The 12,478-nt window shown below is 43.6% G+C and overlaps 1 long non-coding RNA gene and 1 pseudogene across 1 annotated transcript in view; one reads left to right on the top strand and one right to left on the bottom strand.

Annotated features, from left to right (window-relative positions):
* Positions 1-12,478, bottom strand: part of LOC110319088 — a 74,787-nt gene that overhangs the window by 36,228 nt on the left and 26,081 nt on the right. The gene's annotated exons all lie outside the window — the stretch shown is intronic.
* Positions 1,781-2,847, top strand: LOC110319087 (annotated as a pseudogene).

Raw genomic sequence — 12,478 nt, 5'->3', positions numbered from 1 at the left:
GTGGGTGACCTGAGGTGGGTGATCCTGAGGTGGGTGACCTGAGGTGGGTGATGCTGAGGTGGGTGACCTGAGGTGGGTGATGCTGAGGTGGGTGATCCTGAGGTGGGTGATCCTGAGGTGGGTGATGCTGAGGTGGGTGATGCTGAGGTGGGTTTTCCTGAGGTGGGTGACCTGAGGTGGGTGATCCGAGGTGGGTGATCCTGAGGTGGGTGACCTGAGGTGGGTGATCCTGAGGTGGGTGATCCTGAGGTGGGTGATCCTAAAGTCAGTGATGCTGAGGTGGAGACTGGCCTTATTATGCTAACTGTATGTAGTAGTGATGAATCATAGTTGGTACTGGTCACCCCTGCTCTTTTATTAGGCTTCTGTAGTACTTTGATAAGCATCATGACCAAAAGAAACTTAGGGAATAAAAAGTGTATTTGATCTATAGGTTACAGTTCACCATCTAGGGAAGACAAGGCTAGAACTCAAAATAGGAACCTGTATGCAGGTATTGCATTGAGCAATGCTGCTTAATGGCTTCCTTCCTCTGTTTCTACTTAGTCAGTCACCTTTCTTATACCAGCCAGAACCATGTGCCTAAGGGTATCAGTACCCAAAGTGGGCTGGGCCCTCCTACATTAATCATCAATTAAGACATTACATGTCCACAGGCCAATCTGGTGGAGCCAGTTACTCAACTGAGGCTCTTTCTTCTCAGGTGTCTACAATGTGTCAAGTTGACAAAAACTAACCAGTACAATTGACTCTTTGTCAACGAAGCTATATTTTAAAAAATGTTTATTTATCACCCAAATCTAATGTCATTATCACAATATAAAATAGTCCAACTTTAAAAGTTCCATATTCTTTAAAAATTTTCACAGTTGAAAAATTATTTTTTTTAAAACATTATTTCTTTGGCTATATGTTCTGGCCATAAGACTCATATATCCTATTCTAAAAGGGAAGTACCAGCTCACAGTTATAAGCAAATCAAAGCAAAACCAAATCCAACATTGTACAAACAGTGCCTAGTGTCTTGAGTGGACTCACTCAAGATAGTCTGGGCTCTAAAAGGCTTGAGCAATCTCACCTCTTTGGCTCTAACTTCTGTGATGTTTGTCCATAGTCTTAAGTGACTAGGCTTTTAATGTTAGCAATAATTTTTAATCTGATCCACTTAAGAGGAAGCGTTGATGTATTGCTTAGAAAGGATGTGCTAATAACACACATCATTTCTTTTTCTAGTAATATTAGTAAGCAAAATCTTGCTCAGAACTTTGGTCATTTTCTCAAGTCATCCTTTTCTAGATACAAGAAGACAACAAGTGTGACTTACAAAGAACAGGTCTTTTAGCAGTAAAAGTTGGAACTATAGTTTACTTAGAATATATATATATATATATATATATATATATATATATATATATATATATATATTTAGTGAAATTATGAGTAGGTTAAAGGCGAATCTGGGTGCTCGATGCACTCTGCACAGGCTAGTGGTGTGCATTGAGTATCTTCTCTGAGCCCGGTCCTACTGGGCATGTGGATCTCTGGCAATGTGTGAGAAGCTGTTTCTGCTGTTCAGGAACTTTCAATATTATTGGTATAAAAAAATCCCAACACTTGATCTGGCTGGGGGAGGCCAGGCTTGTGGTGGGGCGCAATGGTGTCTCCTTCACTTCGCCCTCCAACTGCAGTGGCTGCAGCACAACTTCCAGATAGCAGAGTGGCCTCAGCTGCGAGCCGAGCGGTGGCGGCAGCGCCCCTCAGACACCCGTAGATTACCTTTTCCCCCTCGACTTCGCCATGGCTGAGTGTTGTGTACCGGTATGCCCACGGCCGATGTGTATCCCTCCACCGTATGCTGACCTCGGCAAAGCTGCCAAAGACATTTTCAACAAAGGATTTGGTTTGGGGTTGGTGAAGCTGGATGTGAAGACGAAGTCATGCAGTGGTGTGAAATTTTCAACATCTGGCTCATCTAATACAGACACTAGTAAAGTTAGGGGGACCTTGGAGACCAAGTACAAATGGTGTGAGTATGGTCTGACTTTCACAGAGAAATGGAACACCAATAACATTCTGGGGACAGAGATTCCAATTGAACACCAGATTTGTCAAGGTTTGAAACTGACTTTTGACACCACCTTTTCACCGAACACAGGAAAGAAAAGTAGTAAAATCAAGTCTGCTTACAAGAGGGAATGTATAAACCTTGACTGTGATGTTGACTTTGATTTTGCTGGACCTGCCATCCATGGGTCAGCTGTCTTTGGTTATGAGGGCTGGCTTGCTGGGTACCAAATGACCTTTGACAGTGCCAGATCAAAGCTGACAAGGAGTAACTTTGCAGTCGGCTACAGGACTGGGTGCTTCCAGCTACACACAAATGTAAATAATGGGACAGAATTTGGAGGATCAATTTATCAGAAATTATGTGAAGATTTTGATACTCCAGTAAACCTTGCTTGGACTTCAGGTACCAACTGCACTCGTTTTGGCATTGCAGCTAAATACCAGTTGGATCTCACTGCTTCTATTTCTGCAAAGGTCAACAACTCTAGTTTAATTAGAGTGGGCTATACTCAGACTCTGAGGCCTGGTGTGAAGCTTACACTATCTGCCCTGGTAGACAGAAAGAACTTTAATGCTGGAGGCCACAAACTCGGGCTTGCCTTGGAGTTGTAGGCTTAATCCAGTTAAAAGAAACCTCTGGGAATGAATATCAGAAGATTTGGCCTTAATATATTTCCATGCGACCAGCAGGCTCCTCCTTCCCCCCTAGAAGGTGATCACATCAAAGGATGATTAAGCAAGAGCTGTATTTTAAATATTTAGACAGTCACCTGTTTGCTGGTTCCTCGTTGGATGGTTATCTTGTTAGCAGTGCTGCCGTGGTGCGGCCTCCTATACATTATTTAAATGTATTTAACTGTTAAATGTGCTACCCACCAATGATGAAATAGACGTTTATGAAAACCGTGCCATGGTGTGCATGTTTGTTTTATGTTTTCCTTTTAACATTGACTATTGTACTGAATGAGATGGATCAGTGGATGTTTTAAGATGAGGTAAAAGATTTTTTGGTTATATTCACCCATCATTAGAATTACTTTGGTAACCCCAAACATGACAAATTATGAATAAAACAAGTGTGCATAACTAATGACTCACGTATGTGCAGTTATAGATTGCCAGCCTAGGGTCTAATCTTGGTAAATACTTTTTTCTGGTGAGCATTTTGCTCTTTACCCAAACCTGTGCAACCAAATTCCTTGTGTTCCTAGCATAATCCACGAGGTCTTTGAGACTACAATAAAACACAAGGATACATACTTAAAAAAAAAAAATCCCAAAACTTACAAGCAATGAAAGAAAAACATCAAGGAACAGGAATATAATTACTCACTAAATTGAATGCAAGCAAAGATCAAAATTATGACACCAGCAGCAAGTATGGGGCAACCTCAGGGAGGCTTTGGGTTGGCTTCGCTCCCTGAAACCAGAGTTCCAGTTTCCGAGTGGAGGGTTCTATTGTTTGGGTTTGGAGAGCTTATGGATGCAGACCTGGGAGCTGCTGGGTGCGGAAAAGAAAGGCAGAGTCCAGCGCAGAAACACAATTCAGTGTTTCAAGAACTAAGAGCGCAATGAATGCAAATCATAGCCTTCCACCCTCCTGCTTCATTCATCAGTGAAGAAAGCCATTCTTTAAATGAAACCATCCCTAGATAATGAGATCAGGGCTCCCCTGGACGGGGTTATATTGGACACTCCCACGGTTTGTAGACTCAGACCTAGAGTGAGCTCTCTCCATAGAAGATAAATAAGAATGGGACTTAATGGGAAAGGCCATCTCAGGATCTCAGGGCAGATACCTTATAGTTCCCAGATGGAGCAGACAAAGGGAGAGGGGGCTGGGAAAGGCCCTGGAAGGCAGAGAGGGGACTCCTCTGCTTTGTCTTATGGGGAAAGCTCTTTGAAAGAACCAGGCCATTCAGTCCTCATAGAACACTTTAAACTCTCATAACGGTGAGCTGGTAACTCATCTGCTGTCCCTGGAGAGCAGATGCAGATTGGCCCCTCTCTTCTTCTGACAAAAGTTATGAATACAGTGGCTATATGTGTCTGGCAGGAGACACTCAGGCACCTCTTACCCTGTTCAACTGGAACCCCTCAACATGATTCAACCCATTATGTGGCTTTTTCTTATGTATGAACCAAATCCCATTCCACTGGAAGCCCCTTGTCAGGAATATTCTCTGAGTTTTCCTGCAGAAAATCAATCTCCACCTAGGACTGAGGAGATGGACAGCACCTCCCTCCAGCGAGACTGAGAGGTTCTTTCCAATTCCCTGCAAAGACACGTTCCTCAGAAGACAAGTTCCTCTGTACTGCGGCCTGTTTTTAATTTCCATGACAGGATAAGTAGTCTCCAGGCAAGCATGTCCATGTAGATATCTCCATATGGCATCTCCTCTTGGCTTATGTTGGTTTCTCTGACCTGTTATGGTTGAATCTTTGCTTGACAAAAGTGGGCAGAGGGATCCTATAAGCTTAGATCATGTCATTGGCACTTTCCCATCTCTGGAAAAAATGCCAGCTGGACTCCTGTCTCCAAACAAAATCAAAGCCACCGTGGTAGAGAATCCGACTGCGACCTTTTCATCCCTTGGTCTTACTCTCCTATCTGGAGCAGTTTGACCTCAGTAGCTCCCAGTGGTGGTCCAGAGATGAAATCTGGTTCACAGGTACATTTGTTTGAAGTAGTCTTGTGGACTGTAAACACCTTAATTACTTCTCAAAACACTTAAATGGGTGTGTTTTTATGTAACCATTTGGATCTCTGACTGTTTTGATCACCTTTGAGGAGCCAGCAGTCCTGGTCCATGCTGCTACTTGGAATATTGACTTGAAGCTGAGGACAGCTGCCCACTCTTAACCTTGACTTAGTTCACCTATTCTAATTTGTTACTAACTTGGGGAAGAGAGAGGGTGTTGGCTTATAAACCCTGATCACTCACTTGAGGGAAACCAAGGCAGTACCCCAAGCAGGTACAAAGGCAGGAACATGGAGGATCTCTGCATATTAGCTGGCTCACTTTCATTTTTTATACAACCCAGGGCCATCTGCTCAGAGGGTAGCAGTGTTCTCCAAAGTGGACAGGGTCCTCTCAACTCAATTACTCTAGAAAATGTCCCACAGGCAGGCTTACAGGGCAGTCTGGTGGAGGCAATTCCTCAGTTGTGGTTCTCATTTCCTTAGATGACTCTAGCTTGTGAGAAGACGGCAAAGGGTACCAACCAGTCTACCTCCTCAGCCTCATCCACATGGCAGCGCCTGTAAGCACTGAGTTGTTGATCTTACTGAGTCACAATGTAGCCCTTACTAACTCCATTTTAATTTCCTGGGTGGCCCAAGTCAAAGCAAGTGATTAAGGAAGGGTGGACATGCGTAGTTTAGGAATTGTACATGCTGATTTGGGGAGAGAAGAGGACCTTGGAAAGGGTCCAAAGTAGAAGAGAAAGACTCTATTAGTGCCTTTTAGACCATCTGTACCAAGGAAATAGAATATCTATTTTCTAATTCATTCTATCACAGATTTCTAATATTGAAAATCATAACATAGACACACACAAACACAGACACACAGACACACACACACACACACACACACACATACACCAATTCCTAGAAAAACAAAATAAAATACACAAAATAAAAGTAAAAATGTATTAGCAGTGAAAACTGTTGTCAGATTTCAGAATGAGTGTGTGATGGCCTTGAGAGAAACAAAGTGGAAGACTAGGAATGAGGATTGTGTATGACTCATGAGCAGGAAACCAACTCATCTCAGAACAGAAGGGGAAGATTTTCTCAATCTGAGAATTCTATATTCAGCAAATCCATAATCAAACTCTTTCCGTTAAAGATCTAGAAAGGTGAACAAGAGTGTCACTCCCTCTAGTGACAGGGCTCTGAAGATTTATCGAATTTGAAATAGCTTAACTTGAATTTTTTGTGCAAGTGCATGTTTACTGGGCAGCTATTTTCAATCCAGGCTCTAGACTAGTGTAGATGTTTTCCAATAAAATCATGTGGAAGATGGCCAATGGGAACACAGAGCCCTGGTAGACAACCCTCAGAAAGGGGCCATGAGTGAAACATGCCAGAAACATGACAGTGAACAAGACAATGGCTCTCATCAAAGATAAAATTCAAGAGGAGAACTACAGCATGGCACAGCCTGGAAGGTACCCTATGAGTGAGCCAAATTTCCAAACCATAATCATAATCAGGCCATACTTACAAAGTTTGTTCTTCAAATGCTCCTCCTAACAAAACATGTATTGAAGATAAACAGATTTTTTTTTTCTGAGTCTACGAATCAAGAACTATACATGCAAACCAAAAGGACAAGTTCAGCAATTATGAGTGGGTTGGGAGACGTGATATCTCCAGTATTTGGTAAGTTTTCTATTTCCCCACTCCCTGTGTAGTATACATTCGAGCACCCCAGTTGAAACCAACTGGCCTCATCAGTCTGTCCTCTTTTCTGAGTTCAGCTCTCTGGGCAGTTATTTCAACTTACTTGGAGCAGAAACAGTGAGTCAGTGAGAACAATGCAGAGAGATGTCTGTGGAAACTGTACAGGGAAGCCACGCACCTGCTATGGAAATATCTGTGGCTGTCCTAAGGGGAAGGAGTAGGCAGGGTTAGCGTGATGGGCCAGCAGCAGGTGGCCTTCCACTTCAGCCACCGAGCTCCTGCACATGTCAAAGCACTTAACTCTGGCATCTCTTGAGCTTGCTTCATCTTCATTTTCTGAACCTCTTTGTATAATAGGCTGTGGCATTCCCATGGGCAGGTGTAGCACAGTTATTCAAAGTATCCACTGGATTTAGCAATCCAATCCCCAGGATAATCAACTTTGCTGACTACATGCTGCAGCGACCTCCTTGAATCTTGTATACTAGGGTCTGTAGATTATATAGTGCATTAATCTGCTTGAGTTTCTATAGCAATATTCCACAGGGCTCTGTGGATAAAATTATAGACATTATTTTCTCATTGAGGCTGGAAGTCCAAGAACAAGGAGCCATTATGGCTGTACTCTGACGCCAATGAATTCTAGGCCATGGCCAGGATAAGAATTAGAGCAAGGGATTGAAAAGCAGCTTGATGGAGAAGTGCCAGCACGAGGACCTGAATTTGTACACCTAGCACCTATGTAAAAAGCCCAGCATCACTCCATGTGAATCCAATACAGGGCTGTAAAAGTTAGGGACCCCCAGAGCCCACTAGTCAGCCAGCCTAGGCCAAACATTAAATTCTAGTTTCTGTGAAGATACTTTTCTCAGAAAAAAAGATAGCACATACTGGTGATATGGTGAGCAAGTGAGGGAAACACCTGATAGCCATAGTGTGGCCACCACAAGAATGCCCACTCGTTTATATACATTTCTGCACACATGAGTATGTAACTGACACACATACGCGCGTGCGCGTGCACGCGCACACACACACACACACACACACACACAAACCCATATACCTCATATATGCATATATGTGTATATATAACATATATACACATACACCATACATAAATTGTACACATATATACATAATACACACACATACATATATATGCACACACATCATACAGTTCCATATACATGCATAACACACCCACATACACACACCACATATCCATATACCATACATATATATCTTATGAGTATACCATATGCATACTTACACTACACATACATACACACAAACACACACATTGATTTAAAAGCAGGCACCATTGGACTGGTGGCTTTATTTTCTGGTATCAAGTGCCTGTCCTTACTCACAATAGAATCAAGAAAAATATTCTGCAAGTAAACTGAATTTTTGGCTTAGTGCCTTATAAATAAGTACTAAGCAAATCCCCTATCCTACTGAGATTCATAACACTAAGTTCACTAGCTTTATTTCTGCCTATTGGAGGGCCTGCAATTCTTTGTCTTCAGAGCCATCAAAGTAAAGCGTGCTAAATAGCTTTTTTTTAAAAAAAAGCCAGCCTCCCACCTTTATGAATCACCTGGGCTTCCTTTTGTTCATCCAGACCCTGCAAAAGTCATCAACTGTTCCAATTCATTGTCTGACTCAGTGACCCTGAACCTCTTGGTGGCCTGGAATGCGTATGGAATGCTCTTAGTTAGTGCTTGGCACGACTCACATATTAGTGTTCCTGCAAGGCATCCATGCCAGGAAGAGGGGAAATTGGAATACGAATCAGAAACTTCTACACCATCACACTGGAGGGGAGTTAGGTAAGGGCTGGACGCTGACTCCCCACTTCTAAACCTTACGCTGATTACTAAAATGTTTCATTAAGACTTGTGAAGCTGACCAACACTTTGTTGAGTACACAGTGCTCTGTGCCTCCTGTCTGGCAGTGGGGCCCGCTGGGTGGGAAAGGACTTGGGAAAGGTGGTTCAAACACTCTGTAAAACTCACTTTCTACCCTAGAGCAGGTTTTCCGTGAGAGTGCTCTGCTTATCCACTGGGAATGCTTGGCTGTTTCTTCTTTACAATTTCTCCATAGTGTTGGTTCTGCTCCAACTTCTGTGAAAGGGACATCTGTTGGAAGGTTTGATGTGATGTCTATGTTTGCTAAAAGTTGGCTCTGACCAGCTGATGTAAAGGCTCCTGGGAGAGAACTTGTTCACATGCCTGGTGCCTCTTAAGCAGGGGAACAGATTTGAAAGGATTATCCCAGATGATGACTTTAAGATCAAACTAGGGCAACAGTTAGCCACAGGCGCTGGAGGTTCTTTGCAAGCACAGTCCTCTGGGGTCTCCTGTCACTCTGCTTGCCAGTAATGGGTATCAGTTCCAGGGATCATCTTTTGGGGTGATGAGTACCCTCTCAAAATACTTAGAAGCCATATGTGTGTTACCTGAGGAGTCGACACAGTCAGGGAAGGCAGCTATGGAGTCAAATAACTTTTTAAACCCACATGACTTCTAGAAGAGTTAGGTTCTGGATGGTGGATTCTGACTATTTCCTTCTAAGGAGCAGTAGGCTAGTTTGAGGAAATAAAACCCACAGCAGTAATTCCCAACCTTCACTCTTGTTGAATGCCCTCCAGTTCCAAAAGTGTGCAGCAGACTGGTGGCCCTCTGCACAATTAGCTGATGTCTGTTCTTTTTGTCTTTTCTCCTTTTCCTACCAATCCCCTAATACAGTACTAATGACAGAGAAGCTGCCAAAAGAAGATACCTAAGGCAATGAAATAGACCTATCAAAGATTCATTTCTAGCCTGGAAATCCTGTTTAGAAAGTAGGGTTACTGTTTCTCAGACGGCTCATACCAATTCAGTCAGAGGGTGTGGGTGGAAACTGTGTCACCCCAGACACATGAGAAATTCACACTGTAGGTGGCCAAGCTGTAAAGTGTCTTTATAAAATAGCCTCCTACTCTTAGCAGAATTCTGAGGGCCGATTCCTGGGAGTCTGCCTGAGGCACTCCATGTGTAGTTTTATATGAACCCACCAGTACCCCCAGAGCTCCCAGGGACTAAACCACCAACCAAAGAGTGCACATGGAGGGACCCATGGCTTTAGCTGCATATGTAGCAGAGGGTGGCCTTGTTGATCATCAATGGGAGGAGAGGCCCTTGGTCCTGTGACATCTCTATGCCCCACTATAGGGGAATGCCAGGGCCAAGAAGCAGGAGAGGGTGGGTTGGTGCAGGGGGAGTGGGGAGGGGATAGGGGTTTTTTTGGAGGGGAAACCAGGAAAGGGGATAATATTTGAAATGTAAATAAAAAAGTATCTAATAAAAAGTCAAAAAAATACTGTATGTATGTTATATTTTTAAAAAATAAAGTCCTTGTTTTATTTTTCAATCTGTCCAACAGTGTAAAAACTATCTAGGTACTTTGTGGGGAGCAGAAAGATCAGGGTGTCTGGTTCTTTACAGGGAGAACTATAGCTCTCATGAGCCCTGGGCAAAGCCCGACCAGGCATCAAGTGCAATTACTCAGGTGGTATCCTGTGAATGAATGACTGTACTGTGGTATGTAGACTGCTCGCCTCATAGGGGGTCCACTTTGAAACAGGGATTACCAGCAAGGATGCCATTCAGTAAACACAGGCATGTTACAGACACTCTGTCGTTTAATTATTACCAAAACTCTTTCAAAGCTTATTCATAATTTTCAGAAGAAGAATTGAAACACTTGGAAATGAAATCATTTAGTCCAAGCAACCCTCTGTGAAGGATAGGACTTGCGGTCGCATTTGGGTCTATATCCCAGCTCCTTAAGACTGGGACCTCTTCACTGGGTTTTCTGATGAAGCCTCTGGGCTTAAGAGAGCTCCTGCCAAGGAATAGGTCTCAAAGGATGCTGCCAAGTGCTACTGATAGAGGTCCAGGCTCTCAACTGTGGTCTCTGTGGTCCCTCCTCAGGCTCTTCACTGTTGTCCGTTAGCCAGCTGCCTCTCTCTCCTACTCTCCCTCGCTAAAGGACCTATGGCTGCAGGAACCTCATGTAGTGTCTCATGGTCACTTTCCTCTCTCTTCTATCCTCATTTCTCTTTCTATACAGAATGATTTGACTGTAGGTATGAGTAGTGTTTTAGCAGAAACATTATTGGAAGTTACAAGAGCTTTATAATAAATAGAAACTCCATCTGTTCTTCAAGGGAGAAAAGATCTATGTGTACACTTGAACTTTAAGACAAAACCAAAAAAAACTGGACAGGAGTTTTCAAGTTCCTTGGAGATCTGGGGCTGAGACTTTTAGGGAGTCCAGGAGTCAACACTTTTTCAAAACAATATCAGGAGGTTGCTTGCACTTTCCATCCTCAAGACAGGGTCAGTAGACAATGGGAGGTCACAGAGGCTACAGGACAGAGAGAACTGTAGAAGTGACTGATGTAACCACCTTCCAGTGAGTCTCACCCAGAGATCAGGAAGAATGGGAAACAATTTCATTGACCCATCCACTAATGGTGTTTAGTTTGGTATTGGGTGAGGGAAAAGGACTGAAGCCCTGAGGGCCAGCAGAAAGAATGGAAACAGGCAACCTTGGTAGATAGGAGGGTGGGGGAACCCTCCAGAATGCACCAGAGACCTGGGAGGTGAGAGACTCTCAGGACTCAAAGGAAGGGATCTTAGATGAAATGCCAGACAGTAGGGAGAGGGCACTTATAGAGCCCACCTCCAGCAGGAAGACAGGACATCAAGTGAGGGATGGGGTTGCCATCCTACAGTCACATCTCTGACTAATAATTGTTCCTTTCTGAAATAACTACAGGAATGGAAATGGAGAGGAGCGTGAGGAAAAGAAGGTCTAGCAACAAGTCCAAAGTAGGATCCAGCTCAAGGGGAGGTTCCAAGGCCTGACACTATACTGAGGCTATGGAGCGCTCATAAAAAGGGACCTAGCATGACTGACCTCCAACAGACCCAAGAAGCAGCTGAAGGAGTCAGATGCAGATATTTGCACCCAACCAATGGACAGAAGCAGCTGACCCCTGTTGTTGAATTAGGGAAGGCTGATAGAAGCTGAGAAAGGCGATGCTGTAGGAGGACCAGCAGTCTCAATTAATCTGGACCCCCTAGATCTCTCAAACACTGCACCATCAAACAGACAGCATACACGAGCTGATTTGAGGCCCCCAAACATATACAGTAGAGGACTTCCAGGTCTGTGATCATTCAGAGATGATGCACCTAACCCTCAAGAGACTGGAGGCCCCAGAGAGTTTAGAGGTCAGGTGGGGTGGGGGGTGGGACATTCACGTGGAGACAGGGAGAGGGTTGGGGAGGAGGTATGAAATGTGGAACAGTTGGAGGTTGTATGGGAGGGGGTGAATAAAATATGGAGTTTAAAAAAATAAAAAATAAAGTAAAAAATAAAGTAAAAAATAAAATATATGATTTATATTAAAGTATAATCAAAATGACTTCACTCAAAAATAAATTCATCATCATTATCATCATCATTGTTATGTGCACATGCATGTGCAAGTGCAGGCACATACATGCACTCATGCCACAGTGTGCCTGTGGAGGTCAGCAGATGGCCGTCAGGAGTTGATTCTCTTATACCGCATTCCCTAGGCACACTGACTTCTAGGAAATCCTAGAGTTCCCGCCTTACCTTCTATCCCATCAGAGGAGCAATGGAATTAAAGATGGGACTACGGCAACCAGCTTTTCTGTGTAGTTCTGAGCTCTCAACTAAGGTCATCAGGCTTATGCAGCAAGTACCTTTTCCAGTTGAGCCATGTCACAGGCCCAATGTTATTTTTATTTTTATTTTTTATTATTTTCTTTGTTTACATTTCAAATGCCATCCAGAAAGTTCCTCATACCCACCCCATGCCCCTGCTCCCCTACCCACCCACTCTCACTTCTTGGCCCTGGCATTCCCCTGTGCTGGGTCATATAAAGTTTGCAAGACCAAGGGGCCTCTCTTCC

This window comes from Mus pahari, chromosome 3, assembly GCF_900095145.1.
Source record: "Mus pahari chromosome 3, PAHARI_EIJ_v1.1, whole genome shotgun sequence".
NCBI lineage: Eukaryota > Metazoa > Chordata > Mammalia > Rodentia > Muridae > Mus > Mus pahari.
This window is presented reverse-complemented; position numbering and strand designations above follow the sequence as displayed.